This window comes from Sus scrofa, chromosome 9 (genome assembly GCF_054392235.1).
Source record: "Sus scrofa isolate SSC_HxYL_T2T_F1_AM1 chromosome 9, Sscrofa_HxYL_maternal_Yorkshire_Landrace_v2.0, whole genome shotgun sequence".
In the NCBI taxonomy this organism is placed as follows: Eukaryota; Metazoa; Chordata; class Mammalia; order Artiodactyla; family Suidae; genus Sus; species Sus scrofa.
The window spans coordinates 17,200,624-17,217,508 of NC_139391.1; the positions used below are offsets into that span (position 1 = coordinate 17,200,624).

The following is a 16,885-nucleotide window of genomic DNA, read 5'->3' on the forward strand; positions in this document are numbered from 1 at the left end:
TGTAGGATTCTTAACCCGCTGAGCAAGACCAGGGATTGAACCCTCGTCTTCATGGATACTAGTCAGGTTTGTTACTGCTGAGCCACAATGGTAACTCCCCCTGAATGTTTTCTTAAGAAGCTCCTGTATGATGTCCTTCAACAAGTTTCACACAAGAAAAAGAGGATCTAGTAGAGACAGGCAACAGAGGATGCCAAGATGAGCACATAAAAAAGCCAAGCAGACTGAAGAAATAAAACTTAAGGGGCAGACATGTTGAAGACAGTTATCACCAATGACCCCACTGCTATTAAACCTTCTTCAGTATTGCTGACCCCCAATTTTTTTTTTTTTTGACCATGCTTATAGCTTACAGAAATTCGTGGGCTAGGGATCAAACCCGAGTCACAGCAGTGACAATGCCTGATCCTTTAACTGCCAGGCCACCAGGGAACTCTGACTAAATATTTTAAATATATGATTAAAAAATCTTCAAACATACTCTAAAGTAAGCCCCTGATACCCATCTCCCAGATTCAAACATTCTGAACATTGTGGCCTATTCTCGTTTTCCTATTTTTCTTTAAATATTTTAAAACAAATTCCCCATATCATTTCACCTCTGTATACTTCAGAAGCCATCTCTACCTTACCCATATTCTTTTTTTTTTTTTTTTTTTTTTTTGGCTTTTTAGGGCCACAGCTGCAGCATATGAAAGTTTCTACATTAGGGGTTGAATTGGAGCTGGAGCTATAGCTGCTGGCCTACACCACAGCCACAGCCACAGCAGTCTGGGATCTGAGCTACACCTGCGACCTACACCACAGCTCATGGCCACACACCAGATCCCTGGCCCACTGAGCGAGGCCAGGGATCAAACCCACATCTTCATGGATACCAGTCCAATTTGTTTCCGCTGCACCACAATGGGAACTCCTATCCTACCCATGTATAATATCACAATATTGCTATTATACCTAGAAAAATTAATAATTCTTTGATATCTGTTCATAACAGAATTTACCCACTATCTCAAACATGACTTTTTTCTAACTTTACTGAAGTATAGTTGAGTTACAGTGCTGTGATAATTTCGGAACAGCAAAGTAATTCAGTTAGACATACACACATATCCATACTTTTTCAGATTCTTTTTCCATATAGGTAATCACAGAATACTGAGTTCCCTGTGCTAAACAGCAAGTCCCCATTGACCATCCATTCCATATACCATAGTGTGCATATGCCAATCCCCCCCAAAATGCCCTTTTATAATTAGACTGTTATGAAGTAGATTAGAAAATACAGAGAGACACTACGGATGCCTTTGTGCAGAGGAACAACCACGTGAAGAGATAGGAAGAGGGCAGACATCTGCCAGACCTGTTAAGAAGAAAGGCCTCATAGGAAACCAACCCTGCTAGCACCTTGACCTTGGGCCTCCAGCACTAAAAATGTCAGAAAATTAATCTCTGTTGTTTAAGCTACCCAGACTGATATTTTGTTACGGCAGTTGTAGCAAAGTGATTCATATACTATTCAAATCAAAACAAGTTTCCAACATTATATTTGGTTTGATCCTTTTTTTCTTTTTTCTTTGTTCTTTTTTTTTTTTAAGGGCCACACCCTTGGCATATGTAAGTTCCCAGGCTAGGGGCCGAATTGGAGCTGTAGCTGCCCATCCAGGCCACAGCCACAGCAATGCCAGATTCCCACAGTAACACCAGTTACGAGCCAAGTCTGTGACCTACACCACAGCTCATAACAATGCCGGATCCTTGATCTCCTGAGCAAGGCCAGGGATTGAACCCAACTCCACATGAATATTAGTCAGGTTCATTACTGCTGAGCCACAACAGGAACTCCTGGTTATGATTCTTAAGTCACATTATTTTTGGCCACGCCCATGGCATGTGGAGGTTCCCAGGCCAGCGAATGAACCCGCAGCACATCAGTGACCTGAGCTACTGCAGTGACAACACCAAATCCTTAGCCACTAAGCCACCAGGGAAGTCCACGTTATTATTTTTTTCATGCTATTGATTGCTGCAAAAGCCAAGTCAGTTGTCCAACACACTGAATTCATCTGTTTACTCTCTTAGAATGTAATTTGTCATCCTTTCCCTTGTCTTTCTAATAAACCAAAGTCAGCACTATAACAGAGTTATTCTTGCTAACTTCTTTTTGCTTGGGAAAATACAGTTTTTATTTATGTTAACATATGATTCATTGTTATTGTTATTTTAAAATTAGTGATTTGGAGGAAAAAAAAGCTCTAGAGGCTGAATGATTTACGGGTGAACTTTTAGGCAAGAATATTCCACAGGTGGTACTGCACACTCTCTTTTTTTTTTTTTTTTTTTTTTTTTTTGGTCTTTTTTGCCTTTTCTAGGGCCACATCTGTGACATATGGAGGTTCCCAGGCTAGGGGTCCAATCGGAGCTGTAGACGCCGGCCTACACCAGAGCCACAGCAATGCGGGATCCCAGCGGCATCTGCAACCTACACCACAGCTCACGGCAACACCGGATCTTTAACGTACTAAGCAAGGCCAGGGACTGAACCCATAGCCTCATGGTTCCTAGTCGGATTCGTTAACCGCTGCGCCACGATGGGAACTCCCGCACACTCTCTTTTTAACCTGACAAAGAATGACAGGTAAACTTGGTCCAGGCTCCTTTCTGGCCCTACTGGCCTTGACCATGTGCTAATGAAGTATCAGCTCACCCCCTCCATGCTGTCCATCTAGGTTAGCTGAGGGCATTCACTTCATCTCACAGAAGAGTTTTGCTTTAACCTACTCTGAGAGCTGGAGGTAGGCCTCAGAGAAACTAGAAGTAGAAAAGACGTAGCAGCCCATTCTCTGTGACCATATCCTACCGGATGTCCAGTGTCTGGCCCACAGTAAACCCCATCAGATGCCCCCATGGTGTTGTGTCTTATATTTCCTAGGATTCACTCACAACCTTGTCCACTGACTTTCCCCTCAGGACCTTTTGTAATCTCCAGGGAAGCTAAGACCAGACTATGAACCTGAACCCATTCTGCTTATTTTTAGATTTAAAAGTGGCAATGTTGCCCTTTTTAAAAAAAAAGTCTGCTAGATTTGTGCTTGCTCCTTTGTTTTAAAGAACTAAATAACGTATAGTTTAGAAATACAAACAGAGGTGGTTAAACCATGGGAGGAGTTCCCATCCTGGCTCAGTGGAAATGAATCTGACTAGAATCCATGAGGAAGCAGGTCTGATCCTTGGCCTCACTCAGAATTAAGGCTCCTGCATTGTCATGAACTGTGGTGTAGGTCGCAGACACGCCTCGGATGTGGCATTGTTGCAGCTGTGGCGTAGGCCAGTGGCTACAGCTCCAATTCAACACCTAGCCTGAGAACTTCCATATGCTACGGGTGTGGCCCTAAAAAGACCAAAAAATGCAAGGGAATAATCAGCACAAAGAGTCAGGATAACCACTGTCTTTGGTAAGAAGAAAAGGGGACATGATTTGGGTAGAGGGTACACCCCAGCCTCTAAGGTACCAGTAATGTTCAATTTGATAAATTGGATGGTGGATATACAATTTTTACTTTATGGTTCTTTAACTGTAAATATATATTTAAAGCATCCTTTGGTATGTATGACAGATTCCAAATGAATCATTTTTTTGTGAGCAGTCTACTGTGGCTAGAACATAGGGCTTGACGAGTACAGTGAAAGAAGAAAAGAGTGGAAATAGAGTTAACTCTGAAGGCAAATGGGAGCCTCACTGATGCTCTCTTGGGAGGACCTTTAAGGACGTTTATACCCATGATCAAGTAGAATGGCTTTCTCACAACCTATCCATCGAGAACGAAAACTCCCTTTTTTTTCTACTACGTTACCTGAAGATAAAATATCCAATGTTGTAAGCCTCTCACTGGGAAACATAATAATGCAGTTTTGATGCATTTTTCCAGTGAAAAGAGATTCAGTTTGCCCCAGGGAACATACGTGCCTCAGATTCTTAAAAGACAAAAAGCTGAGAAGGATGCAGAACAAATGTTTTAGATGATAGAACTGGGATAGATCTTGGTGAGCTGGAGTGACAGGTCAACTCTAGCCCAATTTATATCAACATCTACCATCTACTCAGAACATATGATGTGCCAGGAGCTTAAGAGAGTTTATCTCATTTAATCCTCACAACCCCACTGGGAAGCTGAGACCCAGGGAAGTAATATACCCCAGGTCACGAAGCAAGTCAACAGCAAAGTCATGACTTCAAATTTAAGTTTCAATCTTGAGATTTCTTCAGCTACTGGAAATTAACATTTAGGAGTTCCCATCATGGCTCAGTGGTTAATGAACCCAACTAGGATCCATGAGGACGTGTATTTGATCCCTGGCCTTGCTCAGTGGGTTAGGGATCCGGTGTTGCTGTGGGCTGCAGTGTAGGTCGCAGACACGGTTCAGATCTGGCATTGCTATGGCTGTGGCCTAGGCTGGCAGCTATAGCTCTGATTTGACCTGTAGCCTGGGAACCCCCATATGCTGCAGGTACAGCCCTACAAAGACAAAGACAAAAAGTTTTTTAAAAAATTTAAAAAGAAATTAACATTTAAAAACTGAATCTTCTTTACTCACTGCAGTCTGTCACCCTCAAGAGAACTGCCACCCAACTCCAACTCCTTGGGCATTTGAGGGTATCAGCACCTCAGAAAAATGATTCGCCCAGACTCACTGCATTCACTATACATTTGGGGACCCTCTGACAGCTGCCAGAAAACCTCACAAGCAAGTCTGTCATCAGGGGTAAGCCACACCAGGATTGTCTCTGCTACCCATTTCCAGCTCAGCTATGTCTGCCTCCCTATCTGTACTTAAGACTTAGCAAAACTCAAGATCTGTAAAAGGGGTTCCCGTGCCACAAAGACTGCTGAGTAAGACCCCTTAGCCAGCCTATCCCACCCCCTTCAATTTTTTTTATCCTCAGGACCACTGTGATTTGATGGGTGTATAGCTTGGAGAACAGCACAACTGGCTCCAGTGCAGAGTCATAGCCAAGACAGCCAGAGAATTTTAATGAAAACCAGAAAACTCTAGGCCGCTAAGTCCAACTGCAGCCCAGCCCCTCCCCCTGCAGCTAAGAATCCCTGAACCAGCGTGGCCCCAAAGAGCAGGGAGGAAGATCCATTTTGTATTCAGCAACGCCTTCCATGCAGCCACTTTCCAGGGTCGTTAAGGTGAGAGGCAAAGCACATGCTAATTGCTGCAGGACCCAGGGACCCTGAGAAAAACAGGGTGTGGCAGCAGCAGATCTGAGCCAACAGATTATGAAACAGTCATTTAAAAAAAAAAAAAAAAAAAAAAAAAAAGAGCCTCTTTCCTTCGCCAGAGCAATCTGAACACAGCTGCATACAAGGCTAGTGTGGAATCTTAACAAGCTTAAAGGGACCGTATTTCAGATACCAGCGAACCAAGGGGAAGGAAATGAATCTTCTGATCATTAAGTACGTGTCAGGCACTCTGCTCTCATTCCACTTTGACTATAAGATAGGAATTATAAACTGCATCTAATGATAAAAACACTGACTCAGAGAAGTCAGATAGCTTGTCCAAGGAATAGAGCTGGCAAGTGGGGAACCATAGCTCAGAGTTCAATATGGGTGAGGCTTAAATAATAAACTCAAAAAATAAAGTCAAAATCCTGACTTGTTCTGTTTAATAAAAGGAATGACCATTTACTGAACATCAAGCTATGTGCCCGGAAGTAGGCTAAGATTTCTATACAGAGGGCATTATCTAATCCTCACAGCACCCAGACAAGATAAGAGTCATTAGCTGCATTTTTGATGAGGAAACTCAGTCAAGATGTCAAGTAACTGGAAAGGTCCTGACAGCACCAGGTTTTGAATCCAGATCTATCTAATTCTACAGCACCCACGTCCTTCGTGTGAAAACCCTCACCCTAACAGCTTATGCTCTCACGCCAGGCAAGCAAGCTGCACAGAGTCTTCTGCCTGATTCTCAGCAGCAGGTAATTCTCGTTCTGGGGTTACCTTTCCATTCCTCCTAGCACTGCTCAGAATCATCGCTCTGGGTAGGATGTCAGTGTTATTTCCATTTCCCATAGACCATGGACCCTGCTGTGCATGTGCGAAGGAGAAGGCCACCAGCAAGATGGTGTGGCCTGTGATACCTGTGCATACACACCTGTGCTCCTTGCTGCAGCTCTGTTTCATAGGCCCACACACCTCACAGCAACCCCCCTCCTGCCCCCATCACAGGCCTATTTTGTATTCTTAGCAGAACAACTGTGCCTTCTCTTAGAGCAACTGTGATTTCCCAAGGGACTCTACTGTCTAGACAGAGCATCCCAATCCATCTTGACGAGAAAAGGGCCACAGAATGTCAGGTTTGCTCATTTAATTTTGCTGGGGGGCTGGAAGGGCTGAGTCTGCGCTTATCAGCCTAGAGAAGGTGCTGGGCTCGACACCTCTGTGTTGTAAAAATGAACATTACTCAGTACAACAACTGATATAAAGGGTTAGAACTGTTATTCCAGCCAGGCAAGTGTCACCCGAGGGGGGGGTGGAGTCACAGGCAACTTACACCCAGGCTACAGGTCACACACACACAGGCACACCACACAAACATTTCCATTAGTCAGGCTGAAACTGGACAGAGCTCAGCTCCACATGTTCAGAATTAAGCATCAGGCTTGAGGGAGGACTGAACACCTAACATGTGCCAGGTACCATGGCAGGTACCTTCACAGCAGCTACTTTTTTTTTTTTCCTTTTTTTAGGGCCGCACATGTGGCACACGGAGGTTCCCAGGCCAGGGGTCCAACTGGAGCTACAGCTGCCAGCCTATGCCACAGCCACAGCAATGCCAGATCCTAGCCACATCTGTGACCTGCACCATAGCTCACAGAAACACCAGATCCCTAACCCACTGAGCAAGGCCAGAGATCAAACCCACAACCTCATGGTTCCTAGCTGGATTTGTTTCCACTGCTCCACGACAGGAACTCCCATAGCAGCTATTTTAATCAATCTTCACACCATGGTATGAGGTAGATGAGATGGCTGTTATACAGATGAGGCACCTGAAGCCCAGAGAGGTAACATAACTTGCCCCAAGTCACACAGACAGTGGCAAAGCTCAGATTCAAATGCATTTTAATAGGACTCCAACATTCAATCATGAAGCCAAGCACTGATTTCTCAGATATCTATTGAGTGCCTTTTATGGGCAGCTACTGTGTCACTTGTAGAAGATCAACTGTTAACGTGTACTGCAGGTCCAGCCCCCAAAGAACTTACATTTCCATGAGGAGAGAAGACAAAAGGATCTGAATGGCAGGTGCACATGATGAGATGAGAACCACAGGTGAGTGATCAGGTCAGGCCGCTCTAAAGAGGTGGCATTTTAGCTGAGTCCTGAAAGATGAGAGTGAGCTGGGCATTTGCAAAAGGAGGATAAGGAGAGCACAGGCAGAGGAACAAGAACGTCAAGGACTGCCTGCAGGAAAAGGCTTGGCATGCTTGAAGAATATAAAGGATATCAGGCCCAAGGATGCGTGAGCAACAGGGAAGAACGTTTGAGATGAGGCAGGGCCTTGCTCTGACCACAGAATTTGGATTTTGATGGGAGGTTAATGGGAAATGAAAGAAAAGGGTTTTGTAGGGTTGTTTTTTTTTTTTTGCCTTTTTAAAATTGATTTATTTATTTATATTGTTATTTCCCCCAACACAATTTTTTTTCCCACTGTACAGCATGGGGACCCAGTTACACATACCTGTATACATAATTTTTTTTTCCCAAAAGAAGAGTTTTAATGAAAGGAGTGACATGATCTGATCTGTGCTTTAAAGAAATAATTCTGGCTGCTGTGTGGAGGAGGGCGCGCAGGGAGGGGGCAAGAGTGAAAACCAGGAAACGGAAGATGGTGGCTGGACCAGGATGAGAGTAGTAAAGGTGGATTTTATATTTGGAGATGGGACTGAACAGACTTGCTGATGGACAGTATGTGAATGGGGGAGGGGACAAGTCCTGGGTTTCCAGTTGAAGAACTGGGTAGATGACAGTACCGTGGATAATGGAAAAGCAAAATGCTCATGAGATGGCCACGCTTTTTCTTCTTTTCAAGTCAAGAAGAAGAAAAAAAAAAGTAGACTCAGTTGTGTTTGTTCTAGGAGAACTGGGAATCAAAGGCTTGAAGCTACTTAACTTGGTGAAGAGAAGGTGCTGGGGGTGAAAATGGAAAGTAAACAGCAAAATTCTGAAAGGTTGCTTTAGGAAACAGGGGTTCGTTCCACTTACTTCACAGGCCCTCCACCACTGACGCATTGGGAGCAACGGAAGGAAAGGAGACGTAGGAACAGAATTCAGTTAGATGAAAGAAAGGACTGTCTCGGGGTCAGAGCTGGGAAAAACGGAATGAGGTTTCCCAGGGTGATGAAGGGTCACTGGAAAGGTTAAAGAATAAATTAGATGACCCCCTGGCTCAATGGCTAGAGAATTCAATAATTGGGTGGGCAAATCCTCCTAAACCTAAAATCCTTCCAAACCCTAGAATTCTATGATTTTAAGAATTCCAAACCTTTATTAATCTGACCTACAGGACCGGAGTTTGCCCAACTGGGCAGAGCTTCCCTCCAATGTCTTATCTTTTAGAAGGTAAATGAGAACAATATTAGCTAATTTCATTCACTATAAAGTGACTCCTCATTTACTTTTAAGTGTCATATGAGATGATGAAAGACTTTATAATAGGCAAAAGACACAAGCTACAGAATCAAGATATCCTAGATCTGTAATTTATTAGCTCTGTGACATCTGGCAACATATTTAAATCCTCTAAGTCTCAGCTTCTCTCTTTGAAAAATGGGAAAAACAATGCTTAATTTAGGATGCTTGCTGTGTGACCCCAGTCCAGCATCCAGTGAGAATAATGATAACTAACAGTTATTGAGCCATTACTCTATGATAGGCATGCGCTATGTGTTCTAAGTGCGTTTTTTTTTTTTATCCATCTAATCCTTACAACCCAGAAGGTAGGCACTTATTATCCCTGTATTAAAAATTAGAAAACAGACACCAGAGGTTAAGTAACTTATCCAAGAATCATAGCTAGTAATTGCTTAAGTCAGGAAAAAACAAGCAAATAAAGTTCAACAAAGGTTGAGGAGTTCTCTGGTACAGCAGGTTAAGGATCCAGCATTGTCACTGCATCAGCTTGGGTCACTGCTGTGGCACAGGTTCAATCTTGGCCCAGGGACTTCCATATGCCCAGGCGCAGCCAAAAACAAAAACAAAGGCTGAAAGAAAAAGACAAAGCCATATCTCAATAATTGGGGGAAAAAGTAACTTACTGTTAAATTTTGCAAATAATTCATTTAGTAAATATTTTTGAACATATAAATGAATAAATGAATAAATTATTCCAACAAACTTTTAAGGAGTTCCTATCAGGCAAAACATCAAGAAACTAAGGTCACAGAGCATTTACATCAATTTAATTCAGAGTTTTCCATTAAAAATACAAATTTAAAACTGCAGATAAACTGCCAACATAATGACCTATAGTCCTAAGAAACGTCATTCTTTTTTTATGGTCTTTTTAGAGCTGCACCCGTGGCATATGGAAATCATCAGACTAGGGATTGAATCAGAGCTACAGCTGCCAGCCTACACCACAGCCACGGCAACGCCAGATCCAAGCTGCACCTGCAACATATACCAGAGCCCATGGTAACACTGATCCTTAACCCACTGAGCAAGGCCAGGGATTGAACCTATGTCCTCATGGATACTAGTCAGGTTCGTTACCGCTGAGCCATGACAGAAACTCCAGAACTGTCATTCTTACACAGACCAAAAGAAACTGTTCTTCTTTCTTTCAATTAGTTAATTAATTAAAGTATAGTTGATTTACAATGTTGTGCTAAGTTCTGCTGTACAGCAAAGTCACTTATACACATATATGCATTTTTTTAATACTCCTTTCCATTATGGTTTATGGGCTATTGGATATAGTCCCCTCTGTTGTTTTCTCTGGGAAGTCCAATTAGAGGGACACTCAGCACAGTAAGCAGAAGACCAAGAGCACACAATAAATGGCCACTGAGGGAAGAGATCATCTCAAAGAAAAGATGAGTAAGCCTTCCAAAGGGAGCAGAAATCTAAGAGAACGAAGGCTGATTTAGTAACTCGGAGTGTGCTGATGAGCGTCCCCAGAATTGTGAGAAAGAAACCAAGTCAGATAAGGCATTTGGATGAATGGGTTAAAGAAGAAGAGGAGGCAATCTTTTAAGAAGTTAGGGGATATTATTTACAAAACAGAAATAGGCTCAGACATAGAAAACAAACTTATGGTCACCAAAGGGGAAGCGGGGGAAGGGAGAGGGATAGATTTAGATTTGGGGATTAACATATACACACTACTATATGTAAAATAGATAACCAGCAAGGACCTATTGTATAGCATTGAAATTATACTATCTTGTAATAATCTATAAGGAAAAAGAATCTGAAAAGGAATATATGTATAACTGAATCACTTTGCTGTATACTTGAAACAAACACAACATTGTAAACCAACTGTACCTGAAAAAAAATAAATTAATTAAAACAAATTTAAAAAGAAGGAATGTGAAGATAAAAAAGAGAGAGGGAGAGAACAGTAGCCTGATGAGAAGAAGCAGGACCACTGATAAGTACAGGTTAGGGGCAGGAGTCAAAACAAAATGAGAAGCCAGAGACAAAAGACAGGAATTCCTATTGTGGAGCAGGGCAAAATGAACCCATATCCACAAGGATGCAAGTTCCATCCCTGGCCTCACTCAGTGGCTTAAGGATCTGGCGTTGCCTGGAGCTATGGTGCAGGTCACAGGTGTAGGTCACAGATGGGGCTCACATACGGCATTGCTGTGGCTGCGGTGTAGGCTGGCAGCTGCAGCTCCTATTCAACCCCTAGCCTGGAAACATCCATATGCCTCATCATCGGCCGTAAATTAAAAAAAAAAAAAAGTTTTTATAAACCAATCATTAACTAAGAATCACTACTCCTGTACTCTGTGCAGTTTGGAAAAGAGTAACTCAACCTCCAACTACACATTCCCTCCAATGGGCAACATTCCTTACCATCCTCTTAGATAGTACTCAACAGTACTCAATTCAAGACAAGATACACAGTAGGGATCTAATAAATACACACTGATGTGATTGGAGAAACTTTAGCACCAGATGTTCAGCCTTAATATAAATCCATCCACAGGAAACAGCAGACCCCACCTTAGCCAAGTGATTACACTTGAGCATCACCAGTAATGGGGTAAACTGACACGACGTGCCTCCCCTTGTGAAGCAGTGGGAGGTATACAACATTAGCTATTTAGAATTCTTGCCAAAAAAAAAAAATGGCTATGAATATAATCATAAAGAAATAATGAGACAAATTCAGATGGTGAGATATTCTTAAGAAAACAGTCCTGGAGTCTTAAAAAATATCAATGTCATAAAAGAGAAAGAGAGATAATTAAAAGAAGCTCAGAGACACAGAGAGAGAGAGACACACACAAAGAGACACAGAGACTAAAGATACATACCTAAACTTAATGTATAGTCCTTGATTAGCTCTTGGATTAAAAACAGTAACAATTACTGACATTATAATATTAACATTATTATTAATATTATTTGGATAATAGGGCTATGATAGATGTTTGCAAAAATGCCTGCAATGGTTTGTTCCCTTGAGCAACATGACTTTGCAGCTCCTCCCTTCAAAAGAGCTTGTGACTTGCTTTGGCAAAAAGACTGCAACAGAAGTTATGCTGTGCCAGCTCCAAGCCTAAGCCTCAAAAGTCTTGGCACAATTCCACTCTCAGAATCTGCTGTGTGCCACAGAAATAAGTCTGGGCTATACTGCTGCAGGTTGAGAGATCCTCTGGAACAGAGACAAGCCATACAAACTGAGGCAATATAGACCAGCCCAGCCCCTACTGGATCCAGCACTGATTTCAGACTCTAAGGGGCCCCAGCCAAGATCAGCTGAGCCTGATCCACATTAGAAGAACCACCCAGCTGACCCACAGAATTATGAGCATTAATAAATAGTGGTTGTTTTAAGGCACAAAGTTTTGGCAAGATTTATTATGCAGCGAAAGGTAACTGATCAAAAGTGAGATTTAAATATAGACTGTTTGGGAGTTCCCGACATGGCACAGTGGTTAATGAACCTGACTAGGATCCAGGTTCGATCCCTGGCCTTACTCAGTGGGTTAAGAATCCGGCATTGCCATAAACTGTGGTGTAGGTCACAGATGCGGCCCGGATCCTGCGTTGCTGTGGCTGTTGTGTAGGCTAGCAGCTGTAGCTCTGATTCGACCCCTAGCCTGGGAACCTCCATATGCCACAGGTGTGGCCCGAATTTTTTTTTTTTTTTTTTTTTTTTTTTTTTTTTTTGTCTTTTCCTAGGGCCACACCCTCGGCATATGGAAGTTCCCAGGCTAGGGGTCCAGTCAGAGCTGTAGCCACGGGCCTACGCCAGAGCCACAGCAATGAGGGATCCGAGCCACATCTGCAACCTACAACCACAGTTCATGGCAACGCCGGATCCTTAACCCACTGAGCAAGGCCAAGGATCGAATCCGCAACCTCATGGATCCTAGTCAGATTCGTGAACTACTGAGCCACAACAGGAACTCCAGGGGTGGCCCTAAAATGACAAAAGACCAGAAGGGGGGGATAAAAAGTAAATAAATAAATAAATACAGACTGTTTACTAGACAATGTTATGGAATCAATGTAAGTTTCTAGGGCATGACAATGGTCTTGTGGTTACCTAGAAGAATGTCCTTATACTTAGAAGAAAAATATTGACATATTTAGAGACAAAGTATTACAATGTCTGTCCCCCTAAAACAAAAATGTGTATATATATATATATGGGGGGGGGGGCGACCAGAAAGTAAATGCAACAAAATGCTAACAATGAATAAATCTAAGAGTTTTGTTTGGTTTTTTTTGCCTTTTCTAGGGCCACTCCCACGGCATATGGAGGTTTGCAGGCTAGGGGTCTAATCAGAGCTGTAGCCGCCGGCCTACGCCAGAGCCACAGCAATGCAGGATCCAAGCCGCATCTTCAACCAACACCACAGCTCATGGCAATGCCAGATCCTTAACCCACTGAGCAAGGCCAGAGATAGAACCTGCAACCTCGTGGTTCCTAGTCAGATTTGTTAACCACTGCACCGCAACGGGAACTCCAAATCTAAGAGTTTTTGAATGTTCTTTGCAGGAATTTGTTCATTAGAAAGTTTTCAAAATAAAAGAAAGAAAAACTACACACCCACCTCCAGAACACAGTGACCCTGAATATTTATCTGGCAGCCCAGCACACCACCACGCAGCGAACAGATCCTTTTCATCCTTTTTTTCCATTCTCCCTCCTCACCCCTTTGTGCTGACAGTGATTACTGTTGCTAAACAGGGAGGTAGAACAGACAGAAACTGCAGTAAACCCGAGGTATGCCCTGGTATAGTTATAAGAAAAACTCATTCACAGATAAATGTTTTGAAGTAGCAAGCAATCACTATGAGGTTTTCTCCCTGATATATAATCAGGGGGGGGAAAAAAAAGGTGGTAAGCTGGCTAGAGCATAAAAAAAAAAAAAAAAAAAAAAAAAAGCTTTGGCAAGAAACATAGGCAGGTCTTTGAATTATTTTGTGTTAGAAAACAAATATTCCTGTGTTTCTCTATTTTAAGAGATTTCTACGCCTACAAACGAGAAGAGTATCTTGTATTACATCTCTTCCCCCTGAAAATCCCTCAAGATTCTTACCAATAGAGCCAAAATCTGTTTTTCACAACTATATGAAAGACTCCTTTATTTAATTTGAATTTTCCCCCAAGTGCTATGCAGCAATTATTAATGCTGTGTACTGACTTCTATGAACCATGCCAGGGGCCTAAGTTCAAAGGATATGGCTTTCCAAGCTGGACTCCAAGGACCCTCAGCTTTCCTATGCCATACAGAATAGGGCTGCTTTACAATGAACAGCAGACAAAGACCACACTGTTCTTTACATTAAAAACAAACAAACAAACACAAAACCCAGTAATCTAGACAGAGCAATTATTATTTTTTAGAACAATCTCTCAAAATCTATTAAAATGTCTTTGACTTAAAAAAAAAACCAAAAACAAAAACTCAAGCACTCCCATGTGTTCCCATGTCAGGTGAGAAAAATATTCAATTTTCTTTTACATAAGAAAAGAAAGAAAATGTCGCAAGTACTGGACTTTTTTATTTTGGGCAGCACCTGCAACATGTGGAAGTTCCCAGCCCAGGGATCAAACCCTTGCCACAGCAGCGACTTGAAGCCACTGCAGGGACACCACCAGATCCTTAACCTAATGAGCCACAGAGGAACTCCAAGGTACTGTACCTTTAATGAATTGGCTGTTTTCATCTGTCAAAACTGAAAGTTTAGAGCAGCAAAAACATTTGCTTTAGGCATTATTTGGCGGAAAGCCAAATCTCCATGTGCACTTTTTCTTACAGAATCCCTCAGTTCTCTAGCCTACAAAACCTTAGGATGCCTCAGACTATAAATGTGACACTAGAACTTGAAATTAAAATGGTTGTGCAAAAGGAAGAAGATACCACACAGAGAGAAAATCTTCCAATTGGCTTCACAAACTTCATCTAATTCAGAGAAAACAACCAGGCTGTCACGTCTTTGAAGGATCTTTGATGTTCAAAGAGAACCCTACTGTGCACATTAATCCTCCAAACCGTTCATTGACCCTGTAAAGACAGCTGCAGAACTATAGCCTTTCCAGGCTCATATCTGCATATTAGCATATCTGTCTGGTGGAAGGACTGGACATCAGCAGACCTGGCCATGGGTCTAGCTCAGCCACTGAGTTCCTCCTGTTCACTTGTTACTAGAAGCGTTAACTTCTTAAAGCATGGTTTGATCGCTTCATTCGTTCATCGAGAAAACATCTGTTGAGCAAAATTTGACAAGCCAAACCCAGCACGGGGAAACACAGCAGAAGAGGACATGGCTGCTGCCCACAAGGAGCTCATAACCTAATAGAGAAATACAGTCTAAACATTTAAACAAGTTGGAGGAGGGCTCTGAACAGGTTCAGCACTTGAGCCTGGACTTGAATCCTGGCCCTGCCATTTGGCTGGGTGACTTTGGGCAAAGTTTACTCAATTCCTTCAAGCTTAGCTTCCTGAACTATAAACTGGAGACAGAGATCATACCTCTTACAATGAGTTATTGTCAGAATTAAATGAGATAATATATATTATTGGACATGTCAACAAACTTTATACATGTTGGTTGTGATTATTATTATCATCTTATTAGGTCTTTTATAACCCTGAGATTCTATTAATTAGCTGTGACCCAGAGTAAGAAATTTAAGGAGTTCCCGTTGTGGTGCAATGGTTAATGAATCCAACTAGGAACCATGAGGTTGGAGGTTCAATCCCTGGCCTTGCTCAGTGGGTTAAGGATCCGGCGTTGCTGTGAGATGTGGTGTAGGCAGCAGACACGGCTCGGATCCTGCGTTGCTGTGGCTCTGGCTTAGGCCAGTGGCTGCAGCTCCAATTAGACCCCTGGCCTGGGAATCTCCATATGCCACGGGAGCAGCCCTAGAAAAGGCAAAAAGACAAAAAGAAAAGAAATTTAACAAACTCTGGGCCTCACACTCCTTATATGTTAAATGTAAGGGTATACAGCTAAGGGATCTCTAAACTCCCTTCCAGCTCTAGAATATTAAAAAGCTCTATGACTCATTTACACGATTTCATATGTGTCTCAATAGCACAGCTTATATAAATTGGTTCAACAAAGCAACTGTCAAATAAACCATCTTTCTGAGGTAGCTGTTTGAATCTCTGTTCACTTTTGTTACTTTAACCTCATAAACTACCTATGCATAAATAGGATGTGCACAAGAGAGAAAAATAAGCAAGTATAGGGGAAGACAGGTCCCTGTCCCCTTCCTTGAGGCTGGGTTGTGGCTTCCAAAATACAAGAGGGGAGGTGCAGTGAATGAATAGATTCCTTCATTCACCCACACAAGCATCCCACATCCTGAAGGAAGAAGACCCCTCCTGTGTGCCCATGGCACCCACACTTGTCCCATATGCCACTCTCCACACCCGTCGTCTTAACCAAGCTGATTGAGGGCTGGGCCTCTGTCATGCTAACTTCACATCCTCAGTCTCAAACACAGTGCCCTGGAAGGTGATAGATGCCTAATGACTTAATAATTAACTGAAATTCATACCTGCCTCTGGCCCAAAGGTATACATTTGCAAAGTGACCAGGCATTCTGAGGTGTGTCTGAACCTCTGGGGATCCTTTATAGAGGGTCACCATTCCAATAATGTCAAGAAATAGGAGTTCCTGTCGTGGCTCAGTGGAAAAGAATCTGACCAGTATCCATGAGAATGCAGGTTTGATCCCTGGCCTCACTCGGTGGGCTAAGGATCAGGCATTGCCGTGAGCTGTGCTGTAGGCCACAGATGCCACTCAGATCTGGCATTGCTGTGGCTGTGGTGTAGTCTGGCAGCTACAGCTCTGATTCGACCCCTAGCCTGGGAACCTCATATGCCTTGCGTGCGGCCCTAAAAAGACAAAAAGAAAAAAAAAGAGAGAGAGAGAGAGAAAGAAAAGAAATAGCTATGTGACCCTGGGTGGGGATCATTTCAAACTTTTTGGCTCTCAGTTTCCTCTTGGATAAAATGAAGGGAATGGATTAGATCAGAAGTTGGCAAACTATGGCTCCTGGGCCAAATCCAGTCTACGGCTTGCCTAGTTTAGAATGATTTCTACATCTTTCAAGGGTTATATTTATCTATTTACTTATTTGTTTTTAGGGCCACAATCATGGCAT

General features: G+C 42.6%; 1 protein-coding gene across 3 annotated transcripts in view; it reads right to left on the reverse strand.

The window, feature by feature from the left end:
• RAB30 (RAB30, member RAS oncogene family) overlaps positions 1-16,885 on the reverse strand; it is a 103,116-nt gene that overhangs the window by 56,486 nt on the left and 29,745 nt on the right. The window contains exon 1 of one of the 3 annotated variants that reach the window (XM_084975504.1): positions 13,317-13,445. The exons of the other annotated variants lie outside the window; for them this stretch is intronic. The gene's annotated coding sequence lies outside the window, so the exon portion shown is untranslated. Of the gene's footprint in view, positions 1-13,316; positions 13,446-16,885 lie in introns of those variants that run through there. 3 annotated transcript variants of the gene reach the window in all.